This window comes from Aotus nancymaae, unplaced genomic scaffold (genome assembly GCF_030222135.1).
Source record: "Aotus nancymaae isolate 86718 unplaced genomic scaffold, 86718_ANA_hifiasm-v0.15.2.pri h1tg000059l, whole genome shotgun sequence".
NCBI lineage: Eukaryota > Metazoa > Chordata > Mammalia > Primates > Aotidae > Aotus > Aotus nancymaae.
The window spans coordinates 10,459,616-10,481,358 of NW_026988473.1; the positions used below are offsets into that span (position 1 = coordinate 10,459,616).

General features: G+C 40.1%; 1 pseudogene; it reads right to left on the minus strand.

Annotated features, from left to right (window-relative positions):
* Positions 1-2,529: 2,529 nt before the first annotated feature.
* On the minus strand, positions 2,530-5,733 carry LOC105718557 (eukaryotic translation initiation factor 3 subunit B-like; annotated as a pseudogene).
* Positions 5,734-21,743: the final 16,010 nt, after the last annotated feature.

Sequence of the window (21,743 nt, forward strand, 5' to 3'; positions counted from 1 at the left end):
TCTTATACCTGCACTTTGGGAGGCCATGGTGGGCAGATCACTTGAGGCTGGGAGTTTGAGATCAGCCTGGCCAATATGGTGAAACCGCATCTCTACTAAAAATACAAAAATTAGCTGGACGTGGTGGTGCACATCTGTAGTGCCAGCTACTTGGGAGGCTGAAGCACAAGAATCAATTGAACCCAGGAGGCAGAGGCTGCAGTGAGCCCAGATCACACCACTGCGCTCCAGCCTGGATGACAGCGAGACTTGTCTCAAAGGAAAAGAAAAGAAGAAAAGGGAAGAAGGAAGGGAAAGAAAAGAACAAGGGAGGGAGGAGGGAATGGAGGAGAAGAGAAAGAAAGGAAGAGAGAAAAAAGAGAGGAGAGAAAGAAAGGAAGAGAGGGAGAAAAGGAGAAAGAAAAAGAAAGAAACTGACAGCCCCAGTTTATACTCAGGGCTACCAATCATTCTGGTTTGCTACCAATCATTCTGACAAGAGGCTAGCAGGAGGCTAACAGCAGGAAAAGTACTGGAAAAACCTGAACCAATGGTCACCTCACTTAGGAGGCACTGACTGCTCCCTCTCAAATGAAAAGGATCGCTGGAGGATAAGGTAAAGGAAGTCTCAGCCTTTATAAGGATTTCTTCCTGTATGTGACAAACCACAGAGTCCTGAGTTCCTCCCACCACCTCTTCTGCTTTCCAGGCCACTCCACACTCTTTATATTAAACCCAGTTCAAGTATTTGAGCCTCAAGAATTGATATGGTCAGAATAAGATCAAAAGGAAGGGGGAGTTGGAGAAAGACGGTCTCTGTTAAAGCACATTCTCTGTCTCAGTGCTGATATGCAAGAGAAAAACATGGTATCTCAAGATCGCACATCTAAAAGAGACTGCACCCCTCCATGTGTGCTTGACTATTATTAAGATTCAACCAGACCAAAACTTTATGTAAAGAATCCAAAGCCACATCTTTCAGCCCTCTTTAAGAAGCTTCTATTCCCCAAGTCATGTTATACCTGAGAAGTCCCCAGCACAGGTCCATATCAAGGAATGGAGAAAAAAGAGCCCTTTTAACCTCAGAATGGTCTTCATTTGCCCAGATTGAAAACCAAATCTCTCAGGAAACAGGAAGTTGGGGAGAATAGACAGCCTTATATGCAAAATACCTGAAGCCATACACAGGTGTGGGTCATTAACTACAACTTTGGCCAGCACACACGCCCCGTGAATATAATTTTGTTTCATTTCTAAAACGTTATACTTTTTACTCAAATGTCAAAAAACAAGAACAAAGATAAAGCAAAATGTGCTGAGTATAACAGAAGGCTTCACTTGCTTTAGGGTCCAAAGCATCAGATATATTTTTATGCACTAAGGTTTACTTTATTAAAACTTTCTATCATCCTATAACATCTGCCTCCACATCTGAACACTAAAGAAATAACTGTATGATAATTTGATTGTTCCATTCATCTCAGAAGGCAAAGCCCTGAGAACATGGGAATTGAAAGATTTCACCTACTTTTACCTGTTTTCACCAACCAATCTCTAAACAGTGGCTCTCCAACTTAATAGACATCAGAATTACCAGGAGAGCTTGTTGAAGCACAGCTGAGTATCACTTAGTTTTCTGATTCACTAAGACTGGACTGAGACCTGAGAATTGATGGTTCTCACAAGTTCCCAGGTGATGGTCATACTGACCACCCAGGGACCACACTTTGAGAATCCCTGGTCTACAGGGTTTTGCTTTCAGGGTTCATGCTGTATTGATGCCCATTAGCGGTGGTGGTTGCTTCTCAAACTTTAACGAGCATACACATCACCTGATGCTCTTGTTACACTGCAGATTCTAATTCAGAATGTCTGGGGTGAGGCCTAAGATTCTGCATTTTTAACAGGAATGTTGCTCTGCAGACTACATTGTGAGTAGCAACACCTGAAAATAGTCACAGATTCTTTTCTTCAAAACAGAAGATGTTGGGCTGGGCGCGGTGGCTCACGCCTGTAATCCCAGCACTTTGGGAGGCCGAGGCGGGTGGATCACGAGGTCAAGAGATCGAGACCATCCTCGTCAACATGGTGAAACCCCCGTCTCTACTAAAAATACAAAAAATTAGCCGGGCATGGTGGCGCGAGCCTGTAATCCCAGCTACTCAGGAGGCTGAGGCAGGAGAATTGCCTGAACCCAGGAGGCGGAGGTTGTGGTGAGCCGAGATTGCGCCATTGCACTCCAGCCTGGGTATCAAGAGCGAAACTCCGTCTCAAAAAAAAAAAAAAAAAAAAAAAAAAAGGAGCTGAAGAAATTCTCTAAGATCTTTGAACAGAAGGAACCTTTGAGCCAGTCCAAAATCTCAAAGGAATTGGTGGAGAGACGGCGCACCATGATGGAACACTTCCGGAAGTACCGGAAGACAGTCCAGGAGCTCTATATGGAGCGGAAAAAACGAGCACCTGGCTGCGAGGAGGGGGACACTGACGGGCTGGACAGCAACGTGGACGACTGAGAGGAGGAGACCATCGAGTTCTCTGTCACTGAAGAAATCATCCCCCTCGGGCATCAGGAGTGACTGGGGAGCGCTGCCTGCAGCGCATGTGGTGTGGAGTCGAGGCTGCCCTGCAGGGAAGCCCGGGCGACTCCCGCCACCTCCCCATGCTCTTGCTCTGGACTGTGACCTCGACTGGGATTCTGCCATTGCGACACATTTTTGTGCCTTTCAGCCCCTGGTGTCTATAGTGGGGGGATTTAAGGCACCGCTAACACATCTTTATTGTTTGGGATTTTCTGTCGGAACCACCTGCGTTGGCTTTGTAGACTCTTAGCAGCGCCACTTGCAGGATCCCACTTGACGTCAGAGGCCATGTAGTGCTCTGCGATGTTCATGACTGTGCAGTCCGAAGTTCATACTCCTCAGGCCCGCCAACACCACGAACTGTCCTTGGGGGCTTCAGAAGATGGTGTTTGCTTGCTGTTGGTTGAACATCTTGATGAGTTCAATCTTCCCGTTGTTTTTGACCTGGTAGAAAAATATAGATATGCATGGATCGTCTCCGTGCAGCACGGCAAACTTACTTCCATTTGGTTCCCAGGCAAAGGCTATGATGGTTTCTTTCATTTCGACCACATCCACAGGTACCTGTTTTCCCCTCATTTGGAAAATTTCAAAATTTGTGACAACACCCTGGGTACCTTTCGGCGTCCTGTCTACTTTCACACACAAGTAATCTCCGTTCTTCTGCCAGTGCAGCTTGCAATCCACCACATTGAACAGTTTCCTCACTCGGATCTCTTGCCTGGTAGGGAGCTGCGTCAGGGTTACCCTGGCTGGAGTATCTTTGTCTTAAGGCACCCAGAAGGCGATTATGTTACCACCAGGAGACCAAGAAAAGTCTTTTATCCCAGAGATCTTCCAAATTCTTCTTATCCAAAAGACCCATAGAAGGAGTTTCATAGATACTAAGCGTACCCAGGGTCATTCTGGCAAAGAATTTACCATCATGGCTCTATTTAAGAATACGCTAATGGGCTGAGCTCTCACAGTGAAAATCTCTCTTCTTGTGCCCTGTGAGGATGTCCCAGATGTTTATGGTTTCAAGGTCATCCTGCGTGTCCATCAGGGGGCTGAAGGTCACCAAGTACCTTTCACAAGGTGAGAAGTAATGAGCTGAACCCCTTGGTGGCTGAATCTCTGAATGTGCTTGAATTTCTCTCCCCTTCTCCCGTTTCATAGAGCAATGCCTCTTTGATGAAAGGTAGCCAGGTAGGTGCCCTTAGGAGACCAACGCACATATGTTTTGTGTTGTTGATCTCTCTATGTTGTTTCTTACAACTGTGTATGAATCTACAATTACCTCTAAATGATTTTTCATGTAACAAAAAAGACACAAAACCAACTGATGACTACTTTAATAAATTAACTTGGATAAGATCATTTTCAATGACGTGAAAATCAAACCCATAAAGAAAAACCCAAGGATGGGTCTGCATTTATGAAAGGGATCTGTGCTACAAAAAAACTAGCTAAGCAAAAACAATAGGCAAAAAATTTCAAATTTAAATAAATAGGTATCATTTGCACCCTTCTGGGAAAAAATGTTTAAGAAGTTTGTTAACATTCAGTCATAATGGTTTTCTTAGAAATAATATCATTTACTTCCTATGATGAAGTAAATTGATACATTTCCAGGGAATAATTTAGCAATAAATACTGTTTTAGTATGTTTATTCTTTATCACAATTCGTAATTTAATATTTTATCCCATAGAAATATTGATATGAGATTGCAACAGTTTATCTTAAAACATATCAATTACTGTACTCTTTGCAATATTAGTAAAGTAGAATCAATTCAACAATCCATCATTTGATATGAATTAAATCAATTGTGGTATATCAATACAATGCACTGATATTCAGCAATTAAAAATAACAAAATAAACCTGTGTACCTACAGTATATATAACATACATGCCTATCACACATACCTATAGTATACATATATACACAGTACACATACATATATATATACACACACACACACACAGTTTCCTATAGTATATATATAAATTCCTTGGCAAGAGCTATGGCATTAATTTTTTATATATTACATAATATATAACATATTGAATATTAATATATTAAATGTTACCATACAATATATAATTTTATATAAATTATCTACATATTTTTCTATATAATTTATCTACATATTTATCTATATAATTGATCTGCATAATTTATATATTTTATATATATGCATACATACACTATGAAAAACTTTAGAAAAATTGATCACAATGGCTATCACCAAGGAATGTATTTGATGAGACTTTAGTTTTTTATGTTTAACATTTTTGTCTTGTTTGCATTTTATATTATTTCATGAATTTTCTTAAAGTCACCTGTCTTCATTAGTACTTCCCCTGCCCCCAGCTTCTGACAGAAATATGCTTAAAACTTACATACTGGATTTGCTTCACCTGATATACCTCTTAAGTCATTTTCTAAAATTAAGGACATTTTCAGATCTACTTATCTGATGCTTTTTAAACTATTTCTGAAATGGAAAAAGATAAGCAACATAGTGTATAGAGTTATAGCTGGAAGCAGCATGCTAAAATGTAGTTTTATTCTAATTATTCATATTCATAGGCATCTTCCTTTCCTTTCTACAACAGCATACTTTTTATTTACATTTTAAATAACGTTTTAAATTGCCCAAATAAGTCATTAAGTAACTCTTTTAATAGACTCTCTGGGAAATTTTCCCATATCCATTCTTTGATTATATTGTGGTACAATTGGTGGTGGAAGCCACCCTAGTTGGCCTGCCATCATCCCAGCTGCAGCAGGGAGGCACCACCGGGGCTGCATGCCCCACACAGCAGGCAGGAAACCTGTCCTCCTTGGTGAGACTGCAGGTGCCCAAACTGCGGCCGCCAAACTCAGGCATGCCTGCGCTCTTGGGAACCTGGGATGGGCTCCACCCCACCCCACTCTTGCAGGCTCAAAGTGTCTGCCTCCACTGTCTGGCTTCTCCCTGCTCTTGGGACCTGCTTCAATCTTGGAGCAAAGTCAAGCCAAGTCCAGGCACCATGAACAGCAGGAGGCAGCCAAAGTTCTAAGTAGGAGGGGATGGGTTTCCAGTAAGGTCCCTCTTTCAGGCCAGGGAGGGCCTGAAGGCTGGGGACCAGCTGCCAGTCCCACCGACCCAAGTGGGAACTGGTGCCTTTTCCAGGCCCAACCATGGCCACCCATAGGCCAATTGGCATGCACTTCCTCCCCTCTGAGGCCCATAAAAGCCCTGGGTTCAACCAGAGCTGAGCAGACATAGGATGACCAGCTGCAGAGAGGAGCTACTCTCTCTGCTGAGAGCTTCAGAGACCTGCAGAGACAACCAAACAACCTGCCTGCAGAGAGAAGCCACCCTCTCCAGGACCTCCTCTCTGCTAACAGACATCCAGAGGACCAGCTGCAGAGAGGAGCTACCCTCTCTGCTGAAAGCTGAACACTCCGCAGACAACCTGCCTGCCTACAGAGGGGAGCTACCTACTGCCAGTCTCCACTGAGCTGTTCTAACCCTAAATAAAGCTCCTCTTGGTCTTCTTTACCCTTCACTGTGTGTGTACCCCAAGGACAAGAACTCAGGCAAAGGCACCACTGGCCACAAAAATTTTCAGAAAGAAAATTGACACCCCAAAAATCCCAAAACACAGTGACAGCATATTCTTGATCTTGTACAAATCTCAGTATAGAGAAAGGAACACTACTGGAGAAATTAATAAATATTTTCATAGGAATCAACTTAAAGGAGACTTAAGCTTTTTGAGAATCTTCAGATTAAACAGACTCCCCAGGAGATAACACATTGTTCACCCAGGAGCATCCATCAGCACCTGGCACACCACAGTGTCTCTGGGATATGTAAAATCTTTTTAGAAAAGAAAAAGAAATCTAAGGGTTAGACTTGAGGAGGGCATTCAGAAATCACTTAAGTGAATGGGACTCTTTGAGGATGATTTTTGCAAACTGTAGAAGTAGTCAAGGTTGGGCTTCATGGCCTGTTGGCTTCTTCTTCCCAGGTTGATAATATTAGGTAAATTCTGCAGCTACTGGTGCAGCTCCTACTAGCATTCCAAGTAAGTTATTAGTCTTATATGCACACACCCATACATGTGTGTGGGGGTGTTGGAGGTGTGTATGTAAGACTAATATATATATAGAGAGAGAGAGAGAGAGAGACTGAAAAATGGCTCTGGCTGTGCATAATGAAGTACAAGTACATCATCAGGTCAAAGTTTTGTGGCATTTCTAAATCAGCTTATATAGTATTAAAAATTGGCCAGCAAATGACATCTATTTATGCATTTCAAAAGTACCTAAATGACAGTTCTAAGGGCACTACATAATGCTTTGTTGTGTTCCCTGTATAACACTGTGGCTTCTTATACCATCAGTATGTGAAAGATTCTCTCTCATCTCTCAATTAAGTTAATTGAATACATCTGAGTGTGGCACTGGCTCTAAAAACACTTTAGGCTTCCCAACGCCTTCCAAATTCTGTTGCCTCAGGAGGTCTTAGCCCATGACCCAGCATAATGAAGACCCTGGCGGTATTAGGAAGACTGCTATTTATACTTGTTTCCTTGACTTGGATGTGTTCTGAGCAGGGTATAAGAGTGGATCTTGACTTATGGTGCCCTGAAGGGATAGTTTCTCACTGACCATGAGTCATGGGGCTTGGAGTTGCCAGAACCTGATGGCTTCATCCTAAAGATTTGTAATTCAATAATTCTTCTTAGTCCCATGCTTTTTTCCCCTTGGCTCCAGCTAATACCACTGGGTGAAGGAGAGTAGTACACTCAAGTTGCTCTCATTTTCTCTGAGGTTTCTCAGAAATAGTCTTTCTTCTTCTCCTGCTTCTTCCTACTTATCAGCTACTAGCATTTCCTACCAAGTCATCCTTGGACTATCTGCTCTTCTCCATGACACTCTTGCCATTGCTGGTACCTCAGTCACACATTCTTAACTGGCCTCCCTTATCTCATTGCTTCTCTTCCCCTCCAGAACATCATTGCATATTTTTTAAAGATACAACTCTGACCAAACCCTATCTTGACACCAATTTCCATCACTGCTTAAGGATTATGCGTCAGATGAGCTACTTAGTCATTTTCAGAAAGCTGGGACTAATTATTCCATAGGCTATCTTCCACTTGAGAAAATAATTTACTTTTAAATGAAATGGCCATGTACCTTTATATAATCCCTTTTTAGTAGGCACTCTCTTCATTTTTAGCTTATATGAGACAATATTTATGAATAAAGTTTATTTTATCTCATTAGATGTCTGTCATTATTGTCTGTAATTTAGTAAAAGTTGGATTAAGTGTCAAAGGCTGAGCTCTTGGGCCTTCTACTGCTAGGGACCAGGAAGATGAAGAGGAACTAGCAAAGGTTAAGCAGAAGTCAGTGAGGTTATACTGGAGGAAATGAGGAAAGTGTGGCAGTGTGGAAGTCAAGATAGAAACTAGTAGTGAAAATAGACAAGTGCTACTGATGGATAAAGCAAAAAGAGGACTGCAAAACAACCATGGGACTTAGCAAATGTGGAGGGTAATTGGTGAAGCAATGTGAAGAGCAATTTGTGATTTTTTTAAATTTATTTATTTTATTTTAGGTGCATACTATATCTGGCATTTCTCCCCATGTTATCCCTCCCTCCTCTCCCCTCCCTCCCCACCCCCCACTGTCTCTCCCCTACCCCCTCAACTGCCCCCAGTGTGTGATGCTCCTCTCCCTGAGTCCACGTGTTCTCTTTGTTCAACACCCACCTATGAGTGAGAACATATGGTGTTTGGCTTTCTGCTCTTGTGTCAGTTTGCTGAGAATGATGGTTTCCAGATTCATCCAAGTCCCTACAAAGGACACAAACTCATCGTTTTTTATGGCTGCGTAGTATTCCATTGTGTATATGTACCACATTTTCTTTGTCCAGTCTATCATTGATGGGCATTTGGGTTGGTTCCAAGTCTTTGCTATTGTACACAGGGCTGCAGTGAACATACGCTACCCCCATCAAGCTACCAATGACCTTCTTCACCGAACTGGAAAAAAAACGCTTTAAACTTCATATGAAATCACAAAAGACCCTGCATAGCCAAGACAATCCTAAGCAATTGGTGATTTTAATAAAAATCAGTTTGGGTACAGGGTCGGGGTGAAAGCCCAGTTGAAATGAGTTTAAGAGAGAAGGGGAAGAAAGGAATTGGAAAGAGTATTGGCAACATTCAGGGTAGTGTAGCCATAACAGGAGGAAAGGAAATATTGTGACAGCTATGGAGACAAGTAGGCACAAGAAACAAAATCGCAAAGGGGAAAGAATAAAATAAGTCTGGTAAAATAGTGGTATACCCTAACTTTGCAGCTTGGTGATAAGTGGGGATATGGGGACTCAATACATAAATGAAAGCTGTTATAAGTTTGAAAATGTCCATAATAAAAACAAAAATGTGAGAGTTCCCCATATCAAAGTTGCTACAGGGTGAAACTCTTACACACATGTGAAAGAGCAAAGACTCTATAGGTCAGGCCAAAGTTTCCAACTTAGAACTGGTACATACCTCTCACATTTGCAAGGCAGAACCCCTTTGGGTGTATTTACAAAGACTTGGAGTCATAGGCAACCAAACTCTAACTCTCTCTCTCTAACCCCTTTCTCCCTGTGCTAAGAAACCCAAGTAAGAGTTCACTCTCTCTCTACCCATTCTCCCTCCTCTTCCTCTGCCTCTCCAAACAAATCTGCCTGGTGCTGAGAACTTTTAGGTTGGGAGGTTGGTATGAAATAGAAATTTGCATGCTAGGAAAAAAACTTTTATCACTTTAGTTACTGTCCCTGATTCTAATAGAGTGATACTTTGCTAGTATTTCTCCTGTAGTCAGTTCCCAGTGCTGAGGCAAGAACTAAACCTTTCTGGAGCCATAGCCCTAACACCCACAAGTTCTCACCTGAAACCTGCAGTCCTTAAAAGTGGCCTTGTGCAACTGAAAATTAGAAATAATACCACCTTCACCACATACTGCAGCTCTGTGCCAAAGGTGGTATTTCTACTGGAGAAGATACCCCAGCCTCAAGGACATGGTATGCAGCTGTTGCTCTGGATCTCATCAATCAAAAACTGTTTGCATTTACTTGGAACAGACAACACTATACATGTATAGTGTTATCTCAAGGCTATGTTAACATTCCTACCCTCTCTCATAATATATTCCTAAGAGACCTGGGCCATGTGAACATCTCAAGGAATGTGACAGTGGCACACTATACTAACAATATTGTACTAACTAAGCTGGAAAAGCAAGAAGTAGCCAGTACATTGGAAGAATTGGTAAGATACCTGAGTTCCAAAGAGAGGAGATAAACCCTATAAAGTTTCAGAGTCAGTGGTCTGGGACATGCTGGGACATTTCCTTCAAAGAACAAATAATTGTGTCTTGCATCTCCCACCACGAAGATAAAAGCATAACCCTTGTTAGTATCCATCAGGGAGCATCCACCATGGAAGAATTTCTAAACAAATAGGTGGACAAAACAACTTGGCCAGTTGACATTGACCAGTCTCTGTCATTACCCAGTCCACTGCTAGCACAAAAGAACCTGAACAGAATGGCTATGATGGCAAGGATGGAGGCTATATCTGGCTCAATAGCATGGGTTCTGACTTAACAAAACTAATCGAGCCACTGTCGCTGCCAAATGTCCAACCTGACAATAACTCTAAGTCCCTGAGACCACATGTCACTGGAAGAGACCAACCAGCATCTTGGTGACAATTTGATCACATCATATGCCTACCAGGTATAGGTTTGCCTTCAGGGCCTTAGTCAACACCACTACCCAAGGGCTTAGAGTATTTAATTCACCACCAGCATAGATCCCAGATAACATCATGTCAGACCAATGGACTCATTTATAACAAGAATTGAAGGGCATGATCAAGAGCTCCACTGGTCATATCATAAACCATACCATCCAGAAGCTGCACACCTGATAGAGAAATGCAATGCCTACGCAAAGTGCAACTGAAGTGCCAGTACAAAGACAATTTTCCTGCTGCAAACAAGAAATATAAAAAAGATTCCAGGGCTTTTTTTAAAAAGACACTGATATGGCTTGGATTTGTATCCTCTTCCAAACTCATGTCAAATTGTAGTGGGAGGTGACTGGATCATAGTAATGAATTTCCCCTTTGTTGCTCTCATGATAGTGAATGAGTTCTCACAAGATCTGGCTGTTTACAAGTATGTAGCACCTCCCCCTTCATCTTTCTTTCTCCTGCTCCCACCATTTAAGACACGCTGGCTTCCCCTTCTCCTTCTGCCATGATTGTAAGTTTCCTGGGGTCTCTCAGCCATGTTTCCGATACTGCCCGCAGAACCTCTTTTCTTTATAAGTAACCCAGCTTCAGATATTTATTTACAGTGTGAGAACAAACTAATACAGACACATTACAAATAGGAGAGTAACAGGAATGAAGGCTGATGTATCAGAAGGAAATAAGGAGAACAGTAGACAAAAATTCATGTTCAAAATGCTGACTTAAAAAATAACAATCTTGTATTCAATATCCAGTGAAATTACCACAATTTCTAGTGAATATAATGAAAAAGAATAATCATATGACCACCTCAGTAGATGCCTTTTTTCCTAAAGGCATCATAAGATACCCAGTAATTTTTGGAGAAAGTGTTTCCAACTATTGGTGTCCTGTTTTCCATATTCAGGGCCTAGCAATCCTTTATTCCTTCATGAAGCTATTACCTTTTAGACAAACGTTTTCTCCAGGATAGCACAGACTTGTTAAGAAACTGCAGTTTCCCAGATCACATATTTCTACAGAACTAACTTTTAAATATGTGATATTTGTTACTGACATTTTACTATCTTAAAAGCATTTCTGTGCATAAAAAGTTTAATTTTATTGTTTTCTTCTAATCAATATTATTTTGATTAAATACATGTGAAACTTTTAAAGTATCTCAACCTTATAAACCCTATTTTTTCAAGTATTAAAATCATTACTTTTTTACTTTCTTTGATTAATGTACGATTAATCCAAGTTTACAAATGAAATCTTCCCTACTCATTTGATCATACTTAATGTCAATATCCTTGGATATTTTAAGTACAATTATATATTCAATATATCTGATTTTCTCAAATGTTTCAAATTTCTAGCAAAGCATACTTGCTAATTAGAATAAATTCTCCCAATGGCTAAAATCACATTCATGAATACAAACTGGAACTTAGATATTTAGTTGCTCAAATCCCCTTAATCATCTTATGCACCAATAAAGCAGCATAATGATTGGAAAACGTTTAACTACATCTCTATAAACACAATATGTACACTTTATATCTGTTTTTTCCACATGATCCTGGGGTTACAAGTTTACTCAGCCAAACAAAGAAAGCAAAATCATCACCTAAGTTCCAGCTGAGGTTACATTGTCAGAAACCAGGACTGGCAGTCAAAGAAAATGCAGCAGAGGACACCAGGGGAAGGAAGAAAGTCCATGAGAGATGCAAAAGAGAGAGATGCAATCCTTTTATTGCATATAGAGATTACTAAACAAGACTCTTGAGAAGAGATGCACTGCAGGAATCTAGGCATCACTTTAATTGTAAAACTGATTTTATGATCACAAGAGCATCTATGTGGAAATGAAAAAAATACCTTTTCAACATCCTCACCATCTAACAGGTAAAGTACAGTATCTACAACCACTGCATGAGCATTCAGACAGCACATAGGCCTGAGATTCTATCCATAGCAAAATCGGCATTTCTGATGCCCAAATTGACTCTTGTTCCATTATGACCGGGGGCATATAAAATGCAATTAATATAGAACTAAAAATTAAAATTACAAATAAGCATTATATGGGTTTTAGGTTAGTTGAGATGCTAGTGACCTGGAACTGACCCAGAGGCCAAAACATAATTATAGGGTTGGATTTAGCAGCAGCAGCCTTTTCCATTTATTCATCCCTGATACTCATATGGAGCTGTCAGACCATCACCCATCTCCAACACCCACGTGCTACTTTAGGATAATGGACTGTGGAAGAGACCTTGTCCTCTGATAAACTGCAATAGTTAATGGAGAGTCCAGGCCTCAAAAGTAGCTTTGCCATCATACCATATCATTATAATTTCTTACTAAATAGAAATAGTTGGTTTAAACAGGACAGTCTTAGGCTTTGCCTAAAAGTTTAGTTACTAGAACACAAGGAAGTTAATATAGATCTTTCTCAATCTAGCTTTTCCTAGTGGCTGTTACCCAGAAAAATATAGGCTGGACAAACATTTTAACTCTTTCTCTCTCTTTCCTTTATCTATCTGACGTGCCTACACAGTCTTACCTAAAGATAATAACTGCTCATCTTAGATCTGACTCATGATGGGTCAAAATAAACTTGCTAGTTTTAAGAGATACAGAGAGTTGGATGGTGGCATTGCCAATTTTACCTTGTTATTGTCCTTCTAATGTTTAAACATGAAGCTATATTAGAGCAGAAAGAACTCAAAGCTTGAGTGTCATTTCTGGCTTTCCGAGTTCACATCTTCTAAAAAAATGGGCCTCTATAAGTTTTAAAGGATAATGTGTGTAGTGGTATTGTATAAAGAGCTCTACCTTCTGTGCTGTTACTGAACTTCTATCTAAACAGGATTTCATGAGCTACCTTCCCTGCAGATGGCACTGTTTAATAGGTTTAGAGGAAAGAAGCCACAGGGACCTTTGGAGGGGGAAAAAAAGAGTCTGGAGTGAGCATTTATTCACTCATTTAACAAATATTTGAGCATCTGCTCCCATTTTTTCATTGAATCTAAGCTTTAGCTATACCATTTTTAAAATAATGGTAAGATTAAAGAAACTGCCAATGAATCAGGCACACTTTACTACTTAGTCTTTGAATCATTTTATAAAAATTTAAAGACCTCTTACAGTCATTTTTAATCATACCACACTTGTGCTGCATACAAAAGCAAGTATAAACAAAATTAATTGGTTAAAGTAATCCTAAAATATTTCTACAGTGAGTCTGACTCTTCTAAATCACTTCTCAGACCATAGTCATCAATGTTACTGTTTCCCCACAGATATAGCTCTCTTTGAGCCATCACCACCAATGATGATGCACCATCTCTTAGAAGAATGTTGGCCAGGCGCGGTGGCTCACACCTGTAATCCTAGTACTTTGGGAGGCTGAGGTGGGAGGATCACAAGGTCAAGAGATTCAGACCATCCTGGCCAACATGATGAAACCCCATCTCTACTGAAAATATAAAAATTAGCTGCTGGGTATGGTGGCGTTCACCTATAGTCCCAGCTACTCAGGATGCTGAGGCAGAAGCATCACTTGAACCCAGGAAGTGGAGGTTGCAGTGAGCTGAGATTGCACCACTGTACTCCAGCCTGTCAACAGAGTGTGACTCCATCTCAAAAAAAAAAAAAGAAAGAAAGAAAAAGGAATGCTTCATTCTTATCTCCAGGTTGTATGCCAACTGGTGGCACTTATTTCTCAAATTTTCAAGCCAGCACTCTCTAACCTTACAAAAAGGTACCAGCAGAAAACTTCAGACCAAGTTCTCCATGAGCACATGATGACAGCTACAGCATTCCTGTCCATTGGCCAATCCTTATATATAGCTGATTATAAACCTTGTAGAATTCTGATTTCTTTTTTTACTATGTAAAAAACTATCCATGTTAAAATGGATGAAATCTATCACGTGTCAGTTCTGTTCTATGCACTGGAAATATCATGTAGGTGACATTATAATGAAAGAATACAGACAACAAAAAATGGCCAGGCACAGTGGCTCATGGCTGTAATCCAGCACTTTGGGAGGCTGAGGCAGGTGGATCATGAGGTCAGGAGATCAAGATCATCCTAGCCAACATGGTAAAACCCAGTCTCTACTAAAATAAAAAAAATTAGCCATGCATGGTGGCATGTGCCAGGAGTCCCAGCTACTCGAGAAATTGAGGCAGTGGAATTGCTTGAACCCGGAAGGCAGAGGTTGCAGTGAGCTGAGATCATGCCGCTGCACTCAAGCTGGCAACAGAGCAAGACTCCGTCTCAAAGAAAAAAAAAATTATATATCACGTTAGATGGTGATAAATACTATGAAAGAATAAGGCAGGTAAAAAGTTTAATACAGTACAGAGGATAGGATTTTATGTGATTTTTTTATTCAGGGAAGGCCTCACTAAGAAGCTGACATTTAAGCAGAGTTATTTACTTGTCAAGGGAACTGATCATAGAGGCAAAGGGGTAACATGGTTTGGCTGTGTCCCCACACAAATCTCATCTTAACCTGTAACTCCCACAATTCCCACATGTTGTGGGAGGAACCTGGTGGGAAGTAAGTGAATCATGGGGGCAGGGCTTTCCTGTGCTGTTCTCATGATAGTGAACAAGTCTCATGAGATTTGATGGCTTTAAAAATGAGTTTCCCTGCACAATCTCTCTTCTCTTGCCTGCCACCTTGTGAGATGTGCCTTGCACCTTCCACAATGATGGTGAGGCCTCCCCAGCCACGTGGAACTGTAAGTCTATTAAACTTCTTTATTTTGTACATTGCCCAATCTCGGGCATGTCTGTCAGCAGTGTGAAAATGGACTAATACAGTAAATTGGTACCAGTAGGGTGGGGAGCTGCTGAAAAGATACCTGAAAATATGGAGCGACTTTGGAACTGGGCAACAGGCAGAGGTTTGAACAGTTTGGAGGGCTCAGAAGAAGACAGGAAAATGTGGGAAAGTTTGGAACTCCCTGGAGACTTGTCAAATGGCTTTGACCAAAATGCTGATAATGATATTGCCAGTGAAATCCTGGCTGAGGTGATCTCAGATGGAGATGAGGAACCTGTTGAAAACTGGAGCAAAAGTGACTCTTACATTTTAGCAAACAGACTGGCAGCATTTTGCCCCTGCCCTAGAGATTTGTGGAACTTTGAACTTGAAAGAGATGATTTAGGGTATCTGGCAGATGAAATTTCTAAGCAGCAAAGCATTCAAGAGGTGACTTGGGTACTGTTAAAGGCATTCAGTTTTATAACAGAAGCAGAGCATAAAAGTTCAAAAAATTTGCAGCTTTACAATGCAATAGAAAAGAAAATCCCATTTTTTGAGGAAATGATGACAGCTACAGCATTCCTGTCCACTGGCCAATCCTTATATATACTTGATTACTAACTTTGTGAATTCTGATTTTTTTTTACTATGTAAAAAACTATCCATGTTATATTGGATAAAATATATCATGTGCCGGTTCTGTTCTATGCACTGGAAATCTCATGTAGGTGACATATTTCTGAGGCTGCAGAAATATGCATAATAAATGAGAAGCCGAATGTTAATCCCCAAGACAATGGGGAAAATGTCTCCAGGGTACATAAGAGGTCTTCACAGCAGCCCCTCCCATCACAGGCCTGGTGGCTTAGGAGGAAAACATGGTTTTGTGGTCTGGGCCCAGTGTCCCTGTGCTGTGTGCAGTGTAGGGACTTGGTGCCCCCAGCCACTCCAGCCATGGCTGAATGCAGAGCTTGGGCCATGGCTTCAGAGGGTGCAAGCCCAGGCCTTGGCAACTTCCATGTGGTGTTGAGCCTGTGAATGCACAGAAGTCAAGAATTGGGGTTTGGAAACCTCCATCTAGATTTCAGAAGATGTACGGTAACACCTGGTTACCCAAGCGGAAGTTTGCTGCAGAGGCAGGGCCTTCGTGGAGAACCTCTGCTAGGGTAGTGCAGAAGGGAAATATGGGCTCAGAGCCCCCACACAGAGTCCCTGCTGGAGCATCATCTAGTAGAGCTGTGAGAAGAGGGCCACTGTCCTCCAGAACCCAGAATAGTAAATCCACAAACAGCTTGCACTGTGTGCCTAGAAAAGCCACGGACACTCATTGCTAGCCCATGAAAGCAGCCAGGAAGGAGGCTGTACCCTGCAAAGCCACAGAGGCAGAGCTGCCCCACACTGTGTGCATCATGTGTTGCACCACTGCGACCTGGATGTGAGTCATAGAGTCAAAGGAGATCTTTTTGGAGCTTTAAGATTTGACTGCCTTGCTGGATTTTAGACTTGCATGGGGCCTATGATCACTTTGTTTTCACCAATTTCTTCTCTTTGGAATGGCTTTATTTACCCAATGCCTGTACCCCCATTGTATCTAGGAAGCAACTAACTTGCTTTTGATTTTACAGGCTCCTAAGCACAAGGGACTGGCTTTGTCTCAAATGAGACTTTGGGATATGGGCTTTTGAGGTAATACTGAAATTAGTTAAGACTTTGGGGGATTGTTGGGAAGGCATGATTGGTTATGAAATGTGAGGACATTAAATTTGGGAGGGGCCACGGGTGGAATTATATGGTTTGGCTGTGTCCCCACCCAAGTCTCAACTTGAATTATAACTCCCACAATTCCCAAGTGTCATGGGAGGAACTTGGTAGGAGGTAAGTGAATCATGGTGACTATAACAATGTCACAATGTACCATGTACTTGAACATTGTATACAATTATATAATTATTGATAACAATGTATTGTATACTTGAAAATTGCTGAGTATTTTACTGTATTTTCTTATTTGACAACTAAAAATTGTATATGTTTATCATATACATGATGTTTTAAGATATATATATAATTAACATACCTCATATACATTTTCTCATACACTTATGTTTTGCAGCAAAAACATTTAAAATCTACTTTCAGTGATTTTCAAAATACAATACATTGTTGTTAACTGTAGTCACCATGTTGTACAATATATATCTTGAAATCATCCCTCCTATCTACTTGAAATTTAAGAGAAGAGATTTTAAATGTTATGACAACAATAAAGGCCATTATGGTGTGACTATGACAGATATGTTAATTAACTCAACTTAGCCATTCTACAATGTGTACGTATATATCAAAACATCACTTTGCACTCATAGGCGGGTGTTGAACAAGGAGAACACATGGACACAGGGAGGGGAGCACTATACACAGGGGTCTGTTGTGGGGGAGTGGGGGGGACAGCGGGGGGGTGGGGAGTTGGGGAGGGATAGCATGGGGAGAAATGCCAGATATGGGTGAAGGGGAGGAAGGCAGCAAATCACACTGCCACGTATGCACCTATGCAACAACCTTGCATGTTTTTCACATGTACCCCAAAACCTAAAATGCAATTAAAAAAAAAAAAGAATGCAAATAGTAATAAAATATTATCCAAAAAAAAAAAAATCACTTTGTATACCATAAATATAGACAATTTTTATCCATTAAACATAAATAGGAGATAGGACTAGATTGCAGCTCTGGACCGAGCAGCATGTGGAGACTCACATTGTGAATTTAAGTTCCAGATCAACAGCAAGAACAAACCACAATCTTGAGAAGACCCATAGACCCTCTGAAGGAAGTAGACTGCTCCTGCAGGACCCAGGAAACCACCCCAAATACTGTGCTGGTATCCACAACTGAGAGACTGATAGTTCACCTCACAGGACTCTGCAGACAACTCCCAGTACCAGCCTGGAGCCAGGTAGACTTGCTGGGTGGCTAGACCCAGAAGAGAGACAACAATGGATCACAGCAGTTCAGCTCACTGGAAGCCACATTCATAGGAAAAGCTGGAGAGTACTACATACATCAAGGGAACACCTGTGGGGCAAAAGAATCTGAACAACAACCTTCAGCCCTAGACATTCCCTCTAACAGAGCCTACTGAAATGAGAAGAAACCAGAAAATCAACCCTGGTAATATGACAAAATGAGGCTCTTTAACACCCCCCCAAAAATTACACTAGTTTTCCAGCAATGGATATAAACCAAGAAGAAATCCCTGGTTTACCTGAGAAAGAATTCAGGAGATTAGTTATTAAGCTAATCAAGGAGGCAGCAGAGAATGGTGAAGCCCAATGCAAGGAAATCAAAAAAACATACAAGTGAAGGGAGAAATATTCAAGGAAATAGATAGCTTAAAGAAAACACAATCAAATATTCAGGAAACTTTGGACACACTTTTAGAAATGCAAAATTCTCTGGAAAGTCGCAGCAATAGAATTGAACAAGTAGAAGCAAGAAATTCAGAGATCAAAGACAATGTCTTCCAATTAACCTAATCCAACAAAGACAAAGAAAAAAGAATACGAATATATGAACAAAGCCTCCTAAAAGTCTAGGATCATGTTAAACAACCAAACGTAAGAACAAACAGTGTTCCTGAGGAAGAAAAGAATTATAAAAGCTTGGAAAACATATTTGGGGGAATAATCAAGGAAAGTTTCCCCAGCCTGGCTAAAGACCTAGACATCCAAATACAAGGAGCACAAAGAACAACTGGGAAATTCATCTCAAAAAAAGATCATTGCCTAGACACATTGTCATCAGGTGATCCAAAGTTAAAATGAAGGAAAGAATCTTAAGAGCTGTGAGACAGAAGCACCAGGTAACCTATAAATAAAACATATAAGATTAAGAGCAGATTTGTGAGAGGAAACCCTATGAGCTAGAAGGGATTGAGGCCCTACCTTCAGCCTCCTCAAACAAAACAATTATTGGCTAAGAATTTTGTATCCACTAAAACTAAAGGAAAAGATAAAGTCTTTTTCAGACAAACAAATGCTGAGAATTCACCACTACCAAGCCACCACTACAAGAACTGTTAAAAGGAGCTCTAAATCTTGAAACAAATCCTGGAAACACATCAAAACAGAACCTCTTTAAAGCATAAATCACACAGGAACTATAAAACAAAAATGCAAGTTAAAAACAAAACAAAATAAAAACGGGTACACAGGCAACAAATAGCATGATGAATGTGAGGGTAGTTCACATTTATACTAACATTGAATATGAATGGCCTAAATGCTCCACATAGAAGAAACAGTTAATGAACACCAAAGGTGAGCAGAAGTAACTATGCTTATATCAGATAAAACAAACTTTAAAGCAACAGCTGTTAAAAGAGACAAAGAGGAATATTATATATGGTAAAAGTCTTATCCAACAGGAAAATATCACAATCCTAAACATATATGCACCTAACACTGGATCTCTCAAATTTATAAAACAATTGCTAATAGACCTAAGAAATGGCATAGACAGTAACACAATAACAGTGGGGGAACTTCAATACTCCACTGACAGCACTAGATAGGTCATCAAGACAGAAAGGCAACAAAGAAACAATGGATTTAAACTATATCTTGGAACAAATAGACTTAACAGACGTATACAGAACATTTCATCCAACAACTGCAGAATACACATTCTACTCAACAGTGCATGGAACTTTCTCCAAGATAGACCATGTGATAGTTCAAAAAATAAGCCTCAATAAATTTTAGAAAATATAAATTATATCAAGCACTCTCTCAGAACACAGTGGAATATAACTGGAAATCAACTCCAAAAGAAATCTTCAAAACCATGCACATACAAAGAAATTAAATAACTTGCTCCTGAATGAGCATTGGGTCAAAAACAAAATCAAGATGGAAATTTAAAAATTCTTCAAACTGAATGACAATGACACAATCTACCAAAACTCTGTGATATACCAAAGACAGCTCTAAAAGAAAAGTTCATAGCCCTAAATACCTATATCAGAAAGACTGAAAGGGCACAAAATGACATTCTAAGGTTACACGTCAAGGAACTAGAGAAACAAGAACAAACCAAACTCAAACCAGACCAATAACAGCAGAAGAAAGGAAATAAGCAAGATCAGAGCAGAATTTAAAAATACTGACACAAAAAATCAATACGAAAGATAAATGAAACAAAAAGCTGCTGGCTTGAAAAGATAAATAAAACTGATAGATCATTAGCAAGATTAACCAAGAAGATGAGAGAAAATCCAAGTAATCTCACTAAAAAATTAAACAAGAGATATTACAACTGACACCACAGAAATACAAAAGATTATTCAAGGCTACTATGCACATGTTTATGCACATAACTAGAAAACCTAAAAGAGATGGATAAATTCCTGGAAAAATACAACCCTCCTAGCTTAAATCAGGAAGAATTACATACCTTGAACAGACCAATGACAAGCAGTAAGATTGAAATGGTAATTTTTAAATTACCAACAGAAAAATGTCCAGGACCAGATGGATTCACAGCAGCATTCTACCAGATATTCAAAGAAGAATTTATACCAATCCTTTTGACACTACTCTACAAGATAAAGAAAGAAGAAACCCACCCTAATTCATTCTATGAAGTTAGTATCACTAATACCAAACCAGGGAAGGACATAACAAAAAAAGAAAGCTCCAGACTGATATCCTTGATGAACATAGATGCTAAAATCCTTAACAAAATACTAGCTAACCAAATCCAACAATATATCAAAAACATAATCCACAATGATCAATTCAGTTTTATACCAGGGTTGCAGAGATGGTTTAACATATGCAAGTCAATAAATGTGATATACCACATAAACAGAATTAAAAACAAAAATACCATAATCATCTCAACAGATGCAGAAAGGCATTCTATAAAATCCAGCATCCCTTTATGATTAAAACTCTCAGAAAAATTGGCATACAAGGGGCATGGCTTTATGTAATAAAAGCCATCTATGACAAACCCATAGCCAACATAATGTCAAATGGGGAAAAGTTGAAAGCATTCCCTCTGAGAACTGGAACAAGACAAAGATGCCCACACTCACCACTCCTCTTCAACATAGTGCTGAAAGTCCCAGCCAGAGTAGTCAGACAAGAGAAAGAAATAAAGGGCATCCAAATTGGTAAAGAGGAAATCAATCTGTCACTGTTTGCTGACAACATGATCATTTACCTTGAAAACTCTAAAGACTTCTCCAGAAAGCTCCTAGAACTGATTAAAAAAAAAAAAATTCAGCAAAGTTTCCAGATACAAGATTAATGTGCACAAGTCAGTAGCTCTTCTATACACCAACAGCGACCAAGCAGAGAATCAGACCAAGAACCCAACCCCTTTTACAATAGCTGCCAAAAAATAAAAATAAAAGAAAATACTTAGGAATATCTGTAACCAAGGAGTCAAAAGACTTCTACAAGGAGTTAATTTTAGTGTAAGGTGTCAGGAAGATGTCCAGTTGCTGCTTTCTGCACACTGCTAGCCAGTTTTCCCAACACCATTTATTTAAGAAGGAATTCTTTCCCCATTGTAGAGGAAAATGTATAGCAATAAATGCCCACA